This window comes from Phascolarctos cinereus, unplaced genomic scaffold (genome assembly GCF_003287225.1).
Source record: "Phascolarctos cinereus isolate Bilbo 61053 unplaced genomic scaffold, phaCin_HiC Scaffold_9;HRSCAF=440, whole genome shotgun sequence".
Lineage (NCBI taxonomy): Eukaryota > Metazoa > Chordata > Mammalia > Diprotodontia > Phascolarctidae > Phascolarctos > Phascolarctos cinereus.
The window spans coordinates 193,799,144-193,815,997 of NW_027556402.1; positions in this window are offsets into that span (position 1 = coordinate 193,799,144).

The following is a 16,854-nucleotide window of genomic DNA, read 5'->3' on the forward strand; positions in this document are numbered from 1 at the left end:
TTGTTGTTGTTGCTGTTGTTGTTGTTGTGCTGAAAAGGACCTAAGAACACGGACTCTTAGAACTGGAAAAGATCCTAGAAATTACCTAGTCCAAGACCCCATTTGCAGAGAAAGAAACAGACTCGTACTAGACTATACTATAATTTTGTGTATGATGGTATATTATACTACAAATAGACAATATTATTAGACTCCACATATAACATATAATAAAATAATGTGATTCAGCACAATATATATATGTACACACCATATGTACACACACTCAACATGGTAGAGTGACTTACCATGTGTCACACAAGTAGTATCAGGATTCAAACCCAGCCTACTTACTCTAAGCTCTGGGATTTTTCTACTATACCAGATGCAATAAAGATATTATCTATCCACTTTGGCTTTTAGACCTTCAAACAGTAAAAATACACTTGACAGGCTTTGGCTCCATCTCTCACAGGAAGTCTATCTGCTTCCCTTTAATTGGTACCACTCTCTACCTCTCTTTCCCACTCAAACCATCAGGTATAGTATAGACTTATCTCCTCGCTTGTTTACCTCCAGTGTTATGTAGACTCTTAAGGAAAAGACTGTTTTTTGTTTTGTCTCTGTATCCCCAGTACTCAGCACAATGGCTTGCACGTGACAAGTGCTTGAGGAATGTTTGTTGGACTGGATTGGAGGGGATGGAATTGGATACATTGCAAATCATATGTTGCCTATTAGGAGATTCTGCTACAAAGATGCTGCCTTTTGGATATAACTTTGTTGGTGCTTGCTTTCTGTGGGAGAGTGAAGGAGAATGATACGGTAAAGAGGCCACTGAAGAATTGACACTTAAAATGTTCCTAACAAGGAGGATGGATTGAATTGGTACATATTAAAGTAGCTAATTAGGCAGTCAGTCAGGAAACATTAAGCACCTACTATGTGCCAGGCACAGTGCTAAGCATTGGAGACAACAAAACCAGAAGACAGCTCAGGCTCTCCAGGAGCTCACAATTTAATAGGGACGACAACAACATGCAAACGATTATGTACAAACAAGTTACATACAGGATTATTTGGAGATATTCAATGTTAAGCAGCATTGGAAAAAGCTTCCTATGCAAGATGGGATTTGAGCTGAGACTTGAAGGAAGACAGGAGAGGCAGGGGGTGAAGATGAGTAGGGAGAGAGTCCCAGGCATGAATGAGGGACAGCCAGAGAAATGCCTGGAGTCAGTGTTTAGTGTGAGGAAGAGTGAAGAGGTCAGTGTCATTGAATTGTAGGGGATGTGGGCAGGTTGGGGATAAGGTGTAAGAAAACTGAAAAGAGGAGGGGCAGAGCCAAGATGGCAGAGTGAAAGCAGTGACTTGCTTCAGCTGTCCCCCAAACCCCTCAAAATACCTATAAAAATGGCTCTAAACAAATTCTAGAGCAGCAGAACCCACAAAAAGACAGAGTGAATCAAATTTCCAGCCCAAGACAACCTGGATGGTTGATCAGAAAGATATATCGCATTGTGCTAGTAGCAGAGCACAGTGCGGCATGGGCGCACTGGCCTCAGCAAACCTGGAGCAGGCCTCAGGGGACTGAATCGTGGGCAGCTGTGGTGGTTTCCAGAATTTTCAACCCACGAACGCCAAAGACAACTTAGAAGGTCAGTGGGAAGAAGAAGTCAGTTTCTGCGGTGCTGAGAGAGGAGCTAGGTCTCAGAGCCAGTTCCAGAGCGCAGAGCACAGAGTGCAGGCCCGGGGGCAGGGGCTGTGTCCTGAGCTTCTGGCCCACAGACTGAGGGGGAATCTTGTGGCTGATCAGAGGAGGATTGCAGGGATCTCTTTGCCAGTGCAGAGGCAGGAATCTCTTGCTTTGCCCATGTTTGGATCTGGGTCATAGTTCTGGACTTCAGTCCTGGGGTGAGGAGGAGCACTGGCATGGCAGAGCTTGTAGTGGCTGTGGAGAAGAAACCTTCCTCACAGTTCCAGGACTTGGTCACTAATAGAGCAGAGCACAGACCAGGAAAGGAGTAAACACCTCACCCGTTATCATACCACCTTGCAAGAACTGAAAATTTACAGGTCCCTACAAGTGTCTCTGAAAACAGCTATACAAACCCTGAAGCTTGGGACAGTACATTCTCCACATTGGAAGCAGACTCTTACCTTAACAAAGAGATTAAAACTCAAATAATTGGCCGGGATCATGAGCAAGCAGTGCAAAAAGAGTCAGACTATATTATCTTACTTTGATGACAAAAAAGATCAAAGCGTACAACCAGAAGAAGACAACAAAATCAAAGCTCCTACATCCAAAGCCTCCAAGAAAAATATGAATCACTCCCAGGCCTTGGAAGAGCTCAAAAGGGATTTTGAGAAGCAAGTAAGGGAAGTAAAGGAAAAACCGGGAAGAGAAATGAGAGTGATGCAAGAAAATCATGAAAAACAAGTCAACAGCTTGCTAAAGGAGACCCCAAAAAATACTCCAGAAAATAACACCTTAAAAAATAGCCTAACCCAAAGGGCAAGAGAGGTCCAAAAAGCCAATGAGAAGAAGAATGCCCTAAAAAGAAAAATTGGCCAAATGGAAAAAGAAGTCCAAAAGATTACTGAAGAAAATACTTCCTTAAAAATTAGAATAGAGCAATTGGAAGCTAGTGACTTTATGAGAAATCAAGACACAGTAAACAAATCCAAAAGAATGAAAAATTAGAAGACAATGTGAAATATCTCATTGGAAAAACAACTGACCTGGAAAATAGATCCAGGAGAGAGAATTTAAAAATTATTGGACTATCTGAAAGCCATGATCAAAAAAAGAGCCTAGACATCATCTTTCAAGAAATTATCAAGGAAAACTGCCCTGATATTTAGAACCAGAGGGCAAAATAGAAATGAAAGAATCCACCAATCTCCTCCTGAAAGAGATCCCCAAAGGAAAACTCCTAGGAATATTAGCCAAATTCCAGAGTTCCAGGTCAAGGAGAAAATATTACAAGCTGCCAGAAAGAAACAATTCAAGTACTGTGGAAACACAATCAGGATAACACAAGATTTAGCAGCTTCTACATTAAAGGACCGCAGGGCATGGAATATAATATTCAGGAGGGCAAAGGAGATAGGATTACAACCAAGAATCACCTACCCAGCAAAACTGAGTATAATCCTTCAGGGGAAAAAATGTCATTCAGTGAAATAGAGGACTTTCAAGCATTTTGATGTAAAGACCAGAGCGGAATAGAAAATTTGACTTTCAAATACAAGACTCAAGTGGAACATGAAGAGGTAAACAGGAAAGAGAAATCATAAGAGACTTATTAAGGTTGAACTGTTTACATTCCTGCATGGAAAGATGATATTTATAACTCATGAGACCTTTGTCAGTATTAGGGTAGTTGGAGGGGGAAAAATTATATGTATGTATGTATAGATAGATAGATGATAGATAGATAGATAGATAGATAGATAGATAGACAGTATAGATAGATAGAGGCACAGGTGAGTTGAACATTAAGGGGTCATATCTGGAGAATAAAATTAAAGGATGAGAGAGGATTATACTAGGAGAAGAAGAAAGGGAGACGTAGAGTGGGGTAAATTATCTCACAAAAAAAAAAAACAGAAAAGAAAATGCTGTTACAGTGGAGGGCAAAGGGGGAAGGTGAGAGGGAATTAGTGAATCTTATTCTCATAGGTTTTGGCTTAAGGAGGGAATAACATAAACATTCAGTTGGGTATGGAAATCTGTCTTACCCTACAGGAAAATAGGGGTGGGGGGAAGGGACAAGAGAGCAGGGGGTTGATAGAGAGGAGAGCAGATTGGGAAAGGGGGTAATCAGAAGCAAATACTTCTGAGGAGGGACAGGGTCAAAAGAAAGAATAGAATCAGTGGGGGGGGGGAGGCAGGATAGGATTAAAGGAAATAGAGTTAGTTTTTCACAACATGTCTACTATGGAAGTGTTTTGCATAACTGCACATGTATAACTTATATTGAGTTGCTTGCCTTTTCAATGAGAGTGGGTGGGAAGGGAGGAAGGGAGAAAATTTGGAACCCAAAGTTTTAAAAACACATGTTTAAAAAAAAGAAAGAAATAACATGGTATTTTTAAATAATTTCAACAGATTAAATAAAATAATTTGCCAATTGTATTAAAAAATAAATAATTTATTCAAAATCCCTTTGTAAATTATTAAAAAAAAAAAGAAAACTGAAAGGTAGTGGGGGAGCCAAGTTATGAAGGACTTTGAATGACAAATAGAGGGTTTATATTTGATCTGCGGGATGACGTGGTCAGATAGTCTCAAAATGTAAGGGGAAAAAAGCAGGAAGAAGTGTTCAGAGACTGAAACTTGAGATTCATCGGCTTAGAGAATATCAGAGCCAGGAGGGACTACATTGTCTACTTTTATTTTATAGATAAGGACACTTAGGCCTGGAGAAAACAAATGAGAACTACTTCAGAACTGCAAAACTGAGCCCCCAGAAGAGTGTAAGGTACATGGTCCCAAAGCTGGCTAGAGACCCTGAATTGTCGGCACACAAGAAGAGAAGAACAACAGCCCATCATTTAGAAGGAGAATGGGATTGGGAGTCCCACAGGTCACCCACAGAGAGTTAGTGACAAAGCAGGACCACAAGGCAGGTCTCTTGATTCCCAGGACAGTGCTTTCCACTCTACCATGTTGAGCAACAAAAAGACAATTTACATATGGTGTGTACATATATATTGTGCTGAATCACATTATTATATTACATGTTATGTGGAGTCTAATAATATTTTTTATTTGTATTATAATGTGCCATCATGCTACATAAAACTACAGTATAGTATATAGTAAGTATAACATGGTACAGTAAGATATTGCAAGATTATACACACACACATATAAATATGTAAGTATACCATTACACAGGCACACATATAATCCACTTGTACTTTTTAATATATTTTAAGTATTTATTCTTCAGTCTTCAATATTCACTTTTATAAGATTTTGAGTTCCAAATTTTTTCCTCACTCCCTCCTCCCCCTCCCCCTCCCCAAGATAGCAAGTGATCTGATGTAGGCTATTCACGTATAATCATATTAAAAATATTTCCACATTAATTATGTTGTGAAAGAAGAATCGGAACAAAAGGGAAAAACCACAAGAAAGAAAACACAAAAAAGGGAAAATAGTATATTTTGATCTGCATTCAGACTCCATAGCTCTTTCTCTAGATGTGGAGAGCATGTTCCTTCATGAGTCTTTTGGAATTGTCTTAGATCGTTGATTTGCTGAGAAGAGCTAAGTCTATCAAAGTTGGTCATCTCACAATGTTGCTGTTATTGTATACAATGTTCTCCTGGTTCTGCTCACTTCATTCATCATCAATTCATGTAAGTCCTTCCAGGCTTTTTCTGAAATCTGCCTGCTCATCATTTCTTATAGCATAATACATACTTTCTTTTTTGAAGTAAAGACTGATCACCTCATAATGGAAACAAAACTAATTCTGTAAATGTCCTTTTGCATGTGCTTCTATTCTAAAGGGATGTTATTTATTTAATTCAGGTCTGCTTTGATTGGGAGTATCGGCAGGTCACAGTCCACCCCATGGAATAGAATACCTATGTTGAAGACAAACTGAATGCACTGAGATGTCAAAATGTAAGTTAGCCTATGATCATTAAATGTGCTTCCTGGGACAAATTTAAGCCCTGTGATAACCAAATATGTATGAAATATAAAGAAATTTCCTTTATCAAAGGTATATATGTGATCAAACTATTAGCTTCTTTAAACAAACATGGAATAGATGTGTAAATTGAAATATGATTATCAAATTTGGTTCTTAAAGCATCAGAAAACATTAGGGCTGAAAGGGACTCACAACATTCTCTAGGCCAAACCCTAACACCTCCTCCATTCATTTTACAGGTGAAGAAACTAAATCTTAGCCAAGGGAAATGATTTCCCCAAGATCCCACAGCTTCTAAGTAGCAGAGATGAGATTCATACCAGGTGTCCTGATACCCAATTCAGTTTTATTTCTGGCCTGTCTTGTTCTCCCCTGCTGTATATGTGATAGAGGTGACTTTCCTCCCACATTCTTCTGTCATCTCAGTGTACAGTAACGAGAATGTTTGGCTCTCTTACCCTACTCAAGCAACAGTAGAAAACAGCCCCTTAGTAGTATGACTGGCCCACCACTCGGTTGCTCCCAGAAGAACTCATGTTTGAGACACAATTGTAGAGAAATTGGGGTCATTTTATGCTCATAGGAAGGATTGATACAGATGGGAAATTGAGGAAAGAATATATCAGACTATGAAGTCACTCTCTTCCCACTTGGTGGCAACCAAAGAAAGCAGCTTAGAGATGAGAAGAATATGTGTTCCTGACTCCTGGCTCTTGGATGAACTATTGCATGAAGGTTGAGATCAAGGAACTACAATGCAAGGGAAGGCTTCAGAGTGGATGCAACTTGCCTTGGCATCCTTGTTTTGAACAGTAATATAGAGAGAGCCTTGATATCCTGCCATAGAGGGAAACTCTTGAATACTCCCCTCAACAACACCAGCATCCCATTACTAAGAACAGAGAACCCCAGACAAGAGAGGCTGTTCTCAGGAAAAGGAAGTTAGTGGCAACATCTGGGGAGAGCTAATGACAGGAGAAGTGACAATGAGGATAAATGACCAAATGTAAAGGGCTATGGCAAGAGATGGCAGTGGGATGTACAAAACTAGGAGAATTGACACCATGCTACCTAGTGCTTGACTCTGGGGAAGCCTCGCTCATTTGGGGGCAGCCATATTTTTTATGAGGTCTGTTTTGTTTTCATTGACCTACAAATAAACGTTTTGTTCCTTGAGTTTGGAAACTGTTTGCTCATAAGGGGAGATGATGATGACATCCACCATGAGTGGTGTCAGATTGTAAAGTTTCCATATTTTGTGAATGAAGACAGGGCAAAAAGGTAAGACAAAGAGGTGAGAAATCAACCAAATGTTCCCAGGTCATTCATGTTGTGTAGGCAGGGGTTTACTGGCTCTGAGAGCTGCTTGTCAAAATTTCACTGTGAATAGCTATGTCTCAGAAATCAGCAAATACTGAAAATCAGGACTTTTGTGCTGTTGATTTATAGAAAAGAAAGAGATGGAGAAAATATGAATAATGGTAATTCAACTTAAAAGTGAACTTAAAAATGCCTACATTTCCCCCCAAAGTCAGTTGTTAAACATTTCATAGTACACTAAATAGCCAAGGGCTTAGAGTCAAGAAGACCTGAATTCAAATCCCACTTCAGGTATTTACTAGTTATATCACCCTTGGACAAACACTTTACATCTTCAGGAGGGGGAAGGGAAAGGGAAAGAGGGAGAAATGTAGGTATATCAAAAGAAAAGCTATCAAAAGTTATTTTTTTTAATAAACTTAAACATATCTCCATAGAGAAGTGGGGACTGTGGATATGGAATATTGTTTGTGCTGTCAGACATAGTCAATCTGTATGCTAGTTTCACTTAACCGCTTTCCTTTGTTATAAGGACGGTTTGGCGGGGGATGAAAGAGCATATCAGAATATGATTTATGTTTTTTAAAGGCATTACCAACATTAGTAAGGCAAAAAAAACCCTATATAAATGTGAGATCTTTGTCCAATGACCAAATGAGTTGATCTAGTAATGAAAGAATTAAACCACGTCTTTGTTAAGTTTCTCCCCACATAGGAAGCCACAAGTAGTCATAAAGATGTAGCCAAACAGAAATACAGCTCACAGTCTCTTCTTGGAGAAGCGAATAAAACAGTCAGTTTCACCATCAACCCAAAAGGGAATAAAATATCTCACTTTCCACAGCTGGAAAATGGGGATAACAGTCCTCACATTTGCCCCTTCAGAAGGTCTTTGTGAGGAGTAAATTTTGGAAAGTAAATTGCACTAGAAATAGGAGCTATCCATGAAGCAAGTTTCTAGCCTTGACCCTAGGGAACAGAATAAAAACCCAACCAAAAATCCCACCCCAGCAACAACTTCAGAGTGCCAGGGGCAATGGAGGATAAAGCCAGGCTTTGAAAGAAGTGTTGAGATACTTTGCAGCTCAGAGCCTTCCAGTTAATTAAAACCAGACCAGCTCTAGCTGGTGGCCCACTGACATCATGAGCATTTCTGTGGGGTGACCTAGCTGGCTTCTTTTTTTCATCAACCATACACACTGTAGAAAGCAGATAAACTATTCCTGATTGCCCAGACTCGAACTTCATGGATCTGCATGTCCCTGCTCGGTAGCCTACTTTTCCTGCCATATCTTATACCAGTCTTCCTCAATGCATTCTGTGCTCCAGCCAAACACAAAGGATTTCTGGCCCCTGGATACACCTTACATTCTCCCACTTCGTGCTGTGACTGGTGGTGTTCCCACCTCCACCCCCATCCCCATTTTGAGCTGCCCAATTCCAAATATGTTTTACCCTTATTATATAATATTATGTATGAGAGTTCTACGCCTGTCTATCTTAGCCTCCTATTACTGGAATTTTCGATTTGGGACCAGAACTTCAGATGGATAGATAAATAGATATAGATAGATATAGACGTGTGTGTGTGTGTGTGTGTGTGTGTGTGTGTGTGTGTGTGTGTCTGTATACACACATATACATACATATGTAAATGAATACATAACCAGACACACATATATATGGATACGTACACATACACAGAGGCTCAGAAAGGCTAAATGATTGGCCTAGGGTCACAGAGCTAGAAATCTGGTCTGAGGCAGGATTCACAAGCAGGTCTTCATGACTCCAACACTTTATCCATTATACCACCTAGCTGCCCTAACTCATCTAGATCTGATTCAATGATAATCCTTTACATGTGGAGAACACGTAATAAATGACAGTGTTTCTATGTAAATTCAATTCATTTTGAAAAACATTTTTCAGTACCATCTGCATATAAGACACTACACTAAGTGCTGGGTTTACAAGACAAAAATAACAATGGCCTTCAAGGAGCTTTCTTTCTACTGGGGGGTAGGGAAGAAGGAGAAAAGGATAAGCATTTATATAGCCCTTATTTTGTGTTAGGTACTGTGCTAAGCATTTTATAATTAGTATCTCACTTGATTCTCACAACAACCCTGAGAGGTAGGTGTGATTATTATCCCCATTTTACAGATGAGGAAACTGAGGCACTGAGAGGCTAAGTAAGTGACTTTCCCAGGGTTACACAGCTAGTAAGCGTCAAATTTGAACTTTGGTTTTCCTGGTGCCCAGCACTCTGTTGCCACCTAGTTGCCTACTAGTTGAGAGCTAACATTTATAAAACACTAAAGTTTGCAAAGCTCTTATGTAGATCATCTCATTTGATACAACATCAGAGTCAAGCTGGTGAATAGAGAACTGTATTTAGAGTCAGGAAGATCTGGGTTCTGGTCTCATCTCTGGGACATATTGACTATATGACCCTGGGCAAGTCATTTCACCACTAGGTATCTTAGGTGACCCTCTGAGATTATAAATTGCAGGGTAGGTGCTGCCCCAAATTGGCAGAAGGAGTTTTTCCTCACCTATGAGTACACCGATGAAATCACAGGTCAGATAAAAATAAATAAATAAAACACGCAGATTAGGAAATATATGATAATTTGAGGAGGAAGGGAGTACTAACCACCTGAGACAAAAGAAAAGCTTCATGTAAGGGGTGACACCTAAGCTGAGCCTTGGAGGAAGGGGATTCTACAAGGTGCAATTGAGGAGGGAGTATATGCATTTGAGGCAGGGAGGATGGCCTGGATTAAGGCACGGAACATGAGAAAATATGCCAAGTTTGTTGAAAAGTAGTCCAGTTTTAATAGCGTGTAGAATATGTAAAGAGGAATAATACGAAATAAGGAAGAAAAAATAGGTTAGAGCCAGATTGAAAAGACGTAAAGTCTGGATCAATACTAGCCTGAGAAATTTGTAATTCATCTTAGAGATAATAGGGAGCTAATGAAGGCTCTTAAGCAGGAGAGTGATGTGATCAGATCAGTGTTTTAGGAAGATTATGGTGGCAGCAGTATGGAGGGTGAGGTTGGAAAAGTACAAACATGGAGTTGGGCAGACGACTTAGGAGACAATTGTAATCATTCAGAAGAGAGATAATGAGGACTTGAAACTAGGTTGGTGGCTCTGTGAGTGGAGAGAACGGGATAGTTGTGAGACATGTCACAGAGGAAACAATGCTCTACTAGACTTAAGGAAGGTAGAGACAATAGTCAAGAATGATTGCAAAGTGATGAACCTGGGTAAATGGGAAAATAGCAGCAGGGACAAGTCTAAGGGCAGAAACGATGAGTTCCATTTTGGTCTTGAGTTTGAGATGCTGACAAACCATCTGGATAGAGATACCTAACAAAACCACTAGTGATGAGAGATGTTCAAGTAAGAGACTAGGACTCAACGTAGCAATTTAGGAGTAGCCTATATATTGACCCCATAGGAGCAGATGAAATCGATCAATCAATGGAAAAATGTTTATTAAAGTTCCTGCTAGTGCCAGGCACGATGCTAGTTGGGGAGGGGAGAAGCGGGGGCCACAGGAAGATGGATGAGGTCGAGGAGGAAAGTCAATAGCAAGCGATGCCTAGAAGACAAGAAAGGGGAGAACGTCTAGTAGGAAGTGTTGGTCAACAGTGCCAAGAGATACAAAGAGACCAAGGAGGAGAGGGACTATTGCATCTGGCAGTTAGGAGATTGTTGCTAATCTCTGAGTGAACAACTTCAGTAGAGTGGTAGAGACAGGTTACAAATGGTTAAGTGCATCAGGAGGAAATAGAAGAAGGAAATGTTGGATAACTTTCTGAAAAGGAGAAAAGATAGAGGGCAAAATCTTGAGGGATTTTAGGTGAGAAAATAGGACCAGAGTGCTAATTGGATTGGCCTTAAATCACATAGCAAGTGACAGAACCAAGTGACCTTGAACTCAAAAACTCCTGACTTCAATTCCAGCACTTTCCGCTCTGTTAGGGTGCCTTTTACATGATACGGGATGAAGAGTCAGAGTTTATTTGTACATCACTGGGCCAAAAGCTGTTCAGACTATGAATAGAAAAGACCTGGGTTCTGACTTCTAAAATGCCTCACATATCCTAGCACAAATATAAAAATATCCTGGCATAAATGCAGAAATACCTCCTTATAGACAAATATAGAATGGGAGGTTTGGTGGTGATGGCAAAAGTTTACTTTATTTCATTGTTAAGGAATCAAAGTATTAGAGTGCAAAAGAATCTTAGAGGTCATGTTATCCACCCTCCCCCCTCATTTTATGGAAGAGGAAACTGAGGCAGCAAGAAGGAAAATGATGCACAAACATTTCAGGGTCTCAATACTTCGGTGGTGAGCCAAAAACTAAACTTAGGGCCCTTTAGTCCTGCATTAAACATCCTTTCTACTGTACAATATTTCAGGAGTATATTTAAGATCAACGATGTCATCTTTTGCAGATCACACCCTATCTACTAGGAGATACATTGTAGAGAGTTGCCTAAGGCTTAGAGAGGTTAAGAAGATTGTCCATGGCCACACAGTTAGTAAATACCAGAGCAGGGATATAAAACCCAGATTTTTCTGACTCCAAATCCAGCCTTTTCTTCACTAAACTACACTGTCTCTTAGATCAAGCATATGCCTGTGGAATAACCCAACCACTTGGGGGCTATGTTAGAGTGTTCTGTGCACTAAACACTATATGAGGCATAAAAACATGAAAGACTATTGTAAATTGTGGAATGTTTCTTGTGAAGGTTTGAAATCTAAAGATTCCAAGATGATCCAAAAAAGGGGAAGTGAAGTGAGGTTCTTAGGTGTTTAAGCAGAGATGTACAAATAGTAGTCATCCTTTCCTTGGCCGACCTTTCTTCTGTAATCCATAATCATTTCTCAGCTTTTGACTTTCAAACAGTTCTGTGCTCTCCAAAAAGCTAGATACTCTGAGGCTCTTTTAGGTCCCTCCCCTCATAGGATCTTAGCTCATGAAATCTAAAAATTACATCACCTCAGAGTTGGAAGGGGCATTAGAGATAACTGTTTCATTTTTCCATAACTTCGGGATTTTTTAAAAAAGAATTACACATTGAGGGGCAGCTAGGTGGTGCAGTGGAGAGAGCACCAGCCCTGGAATCAGGAGGATCTGAATTCAAATCTGGTCTCAGAACAGACACTTGACACTTACTAGCTGTGTGACCCTGGGCAAGTCACTTAACCCCAACTCCCTCGCCAAAAAAAAAAAGGTTACACATTGATGTTACAGGCAACATGGTAGATTGGGAAACCCCCTGCACTGGAGTTAGATTCAGTGGATATGGGTTCAAATCCTGGCTCTGCTCCTTCCTATATATGTAATCTTGGGCAAATTATTTAACTTCTCTGGGACTTGATCCAAATAAAATGAAATGGTTGACCAAGATGAATTCTAAGGTACATTGGGATAAGTGCTGATTAGGGGCAGCTAAGTGGTGCAGGGGATAGAGCACCGGCCCTGGATTCAGGAGGACCTGAGTTCAAATCTAGCCTCAGACATATAACACTTACTAGTTGTGTGACCCTGGGTAAGTCACTTAACTCCATTGCCTAGCCAAAGAAACAAAAGAAACCCAAAAAAAGTGCTGATTAGGGGTTAGGGGAACTAAATACAATGTGGTTACACTGAGTAAATCATCTACCTTCCCTAGCCTTTCATTTTCTCATCTGTAAAATGTAGAGATTGGACTAGAAGATCTCTGAGATCCCTTTCAGCTCTAAATGTGTGTCCCCACATACTCTTGTGGCTCTGAATCTATGATGATGTGAGGTTAATGGCCTTAGGATGGAAGGAGGGTAATGAAGTGACTAGCCTGTGGAGTCTGTGATTCTGAAGGGAGCTGGGAAGAGGTAGCCCTGGCCCAGAATTCTAGTCCCAGCTTGCCACTAAGCAGTTCTGGGAACTTAGGCAAGTCACTTCACCTTTTTGTGACCCAGAGAACTAGAGATTTGCAGTGAAGGTGCCAATCTGCATAGGGAGAAGGAGTTTCCACTTCTGGGAGTTCCCTATACCACTGAAATCACAGGGGCTGTCCTTATGTTGTCATTCTCTGCAGTTCTCTCTGAGGTCATGGACCTCATCACTTCCCACAGATCTCAGGTCCTAGGTTAGCATTGTTTTCATGACACCAAATAATCACTTGATTCCTAACATTGCTTTTACACCTGCCTCTTCAACCTAGACTGCTAATTCCTCTTCTTTCTGCTTTTCCCAATTCTTCTATTTATCTTCTGTGGCTCCGCTCAGATCCATGCCTCCTGCATGAAAGCCTTTCCCACTGATCAAATCTCATACTATGCCTAGCACACAGTAGGTGCTTAGTAAGTGCTTGTCGACTGCTTGACTCACTGTTGATGTACATATGTACACACACACACACACACACACACACACACACACACACACACCCCTCTTCTCTTAGTTTGTCCCAAACACGCTAGCATGTGATTCTTTCCTGGCCTATGTTGATGCTGTATGAACTAAAGGAAAGGGCAATGAACCTGCAGTCAGAAGACATGAGTTCAAGTCCCAGGCATTTGGGATAAATGTGACCTGACAATCTTTCTGAATCTATACTTCCCTGTCTGCAACATGAAGGTTCTGCTAGGTGGGCAGTAAGGTGGCCCAGTGGATAGAGTGCTGGACCTGGTGTCAGAAAGACTTTTTTTTGAAATCCAGCCTCAGATACTAGCTATGTGACCCTGTTCCAGTCACCTCTACTTTCCTCAGTTTCCTCACCTGTGAAATGGGGATAATAACAGCACCTACCTCACAGGATTGCTGTGTGGATCAAACGAGATAATATTTTTAAAGCCCTTAGTACAGTGCCTGGAACATAGGAGGTGCTATATAAATAGTATTCCCTACCTCTCTCCTTTATCTCCCTACTGCTCCAACCATCTACTACTTAGCACATGTGAGAGGATCACCTAAGATGAGGGGCAGTAAGGTGTAGTGAAGAATACAACAGATTTAGCCAGAAGACTTGGGTTCAAATCCCAGCCCTTATTAGTTGAGTGATCTCTAAAACTCACTTCTCTCCTTTGGGCCTCAGTTTCCCCAAATATATAATGAAAGGGTTAAACTAGAATCTAGTCTAATCAAATCTAGTCGCTAGATAATCTCTAAGCTCCCTTCCAGCTCTATATACCATGATCCCAGTATAATATAATTTTAAATATTGTTATAAAAATTAATATCATGAATCCTAAAGGATTAATGCATAATGCAAATACTTATAAATGTGAGTCCTTTTTCGCTGTTTCATATGTCTTACTCTGAACTCAAAAGACACATAAGAAATATTCACCGTATCATGTTGTGTCCCCACAAGTTGGTTTATTGTAGGAGGACAGTGATGATCTCTTCTTCATTGGTAGACGTCTTCCTGAGGTACTGGCATAGTCTAGGCACAAAACAGTTGCTCAAGTAACATTGGCTGAATATGTTTAGACAAGTCCAGTTTTTCACTCGGGTATTTGCTTACGGCATGATAGGCCTCGATAGAAGCAGGTTCCTTCTTTCTACGGACCATTCCTATAACACTCTTCACATGGACCAGAGGAATCTGAACACTGGTGAGTCCACCTGCTTCTACCCATTATCTCTGAGATGAAAACCTATCTAGAACAAACAGGGCGCCAGATGTTACTTTTATGCAATTTTGACAAAATCTGGATTTTATTCAATACAATCATTCAGTTCTGCGAAAACCAAAAAATACAGATGCTAGACATTAACAATACAAGAGACCCATTTGCACACTGCTGGAAAGGCCCTTCACAGACCGGGCTTTGAGAACCAGAAATGTGAGCCACATTAGATATGTAAGCATGTGGCCATTAAGATATTCCCATTGCTTCTGTTTCTACTGTAGGAGTTATCATTCACAAAACGTTTCCGGAGAACAATCCTACGAGGTGGGGATTGTAAGCATTACCCCCATTTTACAGATGAAGAAACTAAGTTCTAGATACTTGCCCAGTGTCCTGTAGTTAGTCAAGAATGGATCCAGAATTCGAACCCATGTCTCCTAATTTCAGGTAGAATATTCTCTCTATTATGCCATGCCAGTGAGTACACGACAAGTTGTCTAGTTGATTATATAACTTTTTACTAAGTAACTCATGACCCCATCCTAGCTCTGTTACTCACTGGGTTACCTTGGACAAGTCACAAAACCTCTTGGCTTCATTTTCATCATCTATAAAATGAGGGTGTTGGTTTTGATGATCTGTCTGTAAGATCCCTCCCCACATAACTCAACTGCCTTTTCCCCTGCCTTCTACCCTTGCAGCTCCCTTCTCCCAATGTTAACTTCTTCCTGGAACCTTCACTTTGGGGGAAGCCCAGATTAGTTACTCTTTATTCTCTTGACTTAACCCCATCTTTCTTTTTGCCTGTATTTGTATCCAGTTAGGGCATAATAAACACTTATTGACTGACTGACTGGTCCTGTGGTCCTCTGTTCCTATGGTGGTACTGTCAACAGAAGTAGAAAAGCTAGGGGCAGTTTTGGGGAGTCCAAGGGATTTCTGCAATCCTTAATGCTGAAAAGCAAACAATTAAAACTGTTAAAAATGGGTATTCTTGTATAATGGAAAGAGTTGAAAATCAGTTGGAATTTGGAACCAATACTGAATTAAACTGAGGCAGTTAATGTGTGATCACGCAGTGATATTAAGTAGCTGCCTCAGTTTCTTCATCTGTAGAGTGAGGGCACCCAACAAGAAGATCTCTGAGATCTTTTCAGGTCCTAATAGTCACTGATGCTATAACTCTACTTCCATACCTGGGAAAGCAGTGAGTTTTCCAGTACTGGAGATGTTTGAGCAGAGGGTGAGTAACCATTTGTCAGGAACCTGAACCTTATTGTAAGTAGAAACATTGGAGATAACCACTTTTCAGGGATATTGTAGAGTAGACTCATGTTTCAAGAAGTTATTGGACTTTGTTACTACTATTTAGATGGCATTTTACAAGGTGCCAACTATACACATATGACCTTGGGTAAGTCATTTTCCCTAGAAGTATCCTAGGATTTAGAGCTGAAAGGTACCTTAAAGAATACACAGTCCATCTTATAGATGAGAAGGGAAATAACTTGCTTAAAGCTGGACAGGTAACAAATTCTAGAGCCTTAATGTTAGTGCCTCAAAATCCAAATTGAGTTCTTCCTCCATTTCATGCCATATTCTCTCACTGGGCCTCACTTTCCTCCCCTTTAAAATGAGAGCATTAGACTAGCTGATCCTTTAATGTTCTCTGCACCACTAATGTTCTATGATTCATTATCCTAGAAATTTGTCTTTTTCTGGGTTTTCGAGTCACATAATCCTTGGAGAAATCTAAAGTTTACAAGGTCACTTAAGGAAACCACTGGAAATTATTCTAACCAAACCCCTGGGTCTGGGCCTGCTATTTTCTTTAAAGCTTTTATCTGGAAGGCTGCAGTGGAAAAATTCCCCCCACACTTGAGTCCGATTGTACAGCATTTCGCCAGAGTCATGCTGTGGGAAGACACTGAATAAACACAAACCAGACTGCAAATGAGATGCAAACAATTTGGGCAAAAAGTCACTGGGCCATCCATGGAGAAGTGGCTTCCCACTGAAAAACACACAGCTCTTTTTTCTGCCCCATAAAGAGCCTCTGTTAAGACCCCCCTCCTTCCCTCTTCCCCCCACACTCCTAAACAAGTTAGTGGTTTCACAGCTCTGAAAGCCAAGTCTCTTACCTGCTGCAAGGCCTGCCTAAATTTGGTGCCAAGGACGTTTCAGCCACAGTCTGGTCTTGTTAGAATGACCTGGTTTGCTTTTCGGC